Here is a 962-nt window from a genome sequence, read left to right as displayed (position 1 = left end):
TGGAGAAACCAAAGTATTCCATGACAAAACCAAATTTACACAATTTTTTTTCAATGAATCCAGCCTGTCAAAGGATAATAATGAAAAAAAAAAATACAAGGACTAAAACTACGCCCTAGAAAAAGCAAGAAAGTAATCTTTCAACAAACCTAAAAGAAGGCAGCAACAAGAACAGGATGCTAACTCTAACAAAAAAAAAATGACAGGAGCAACAATTACTTTTCCTTAAAATCTCTGAATGTCAATGGACTCAATTCCCAAATAAAAAGGCATGCACTAAAAGATTGGCTACACAAACAGGATCCAAAATTCTGCTGCTTACAGGAAACTCATTTCAGGGAAAAAGAGAGACACTACCTCAGAATGAAAGGCTGGAAAACAATTTTCCAAGCAAACTGTCTGAAGAAACAAGCTGGAGTAGCCATTCTAATATAAAATAAACTCAACTTCCAACCCAAAGTTATCAAAAAAGACAAGGAGGGGCACTTCATACTCATTAAAGGTAAAATCTTCGAAGATGAACTATCAATCCAGAATATCTATGCTCCAAATGCAAGGGCAGCCACATACATTAAAGAAACTTTATTAAAGCATAAAGCACATATTGCTCCTCACACAATAATAGTGGGAGACTTCAACACCCCACTCTCATCAATGGACAGATCCTGGAAACAGAAACTAAGAGACACAGTGAAACTAACAGAAGTTATGAAACAAATGGATTTAAAAGATATCTGTCGCGTCATCTCTTGACCAGCAAGAAAGATGCAACCACCAGTTCTTCTCTCAGCAGTTTATTCAGGAACCTTGAACAATCTTCATTTCCCTCTTAATCTTTCTCTTCATCTCCCTCTTCATTTCCCTCGAGCCCCAGGATACAAGCCCTTTTATACTCTTATCCACTCCAATCGCAGCAGGCCATGTCACTTCACCAGGCGTGGCCTCAAACAAACAGAAGAGCG

Source organism: Mus pahari, chromosome 11 (assembly GCF_900095145.1).
Source record: "Mus pahari chromosome 11, PAHARI_EIJ_v1.1, whole genome shotgun sequence".
In the NCBI taxonomy this organism is placed as follows: Eukaryota; Metazoa; Chordata; class Mammalia; order Rodentia; family Muridae; genus Mus; species Mus pahari.
This window is presented reverse-complemented; position numbering follows the sequence as displayed.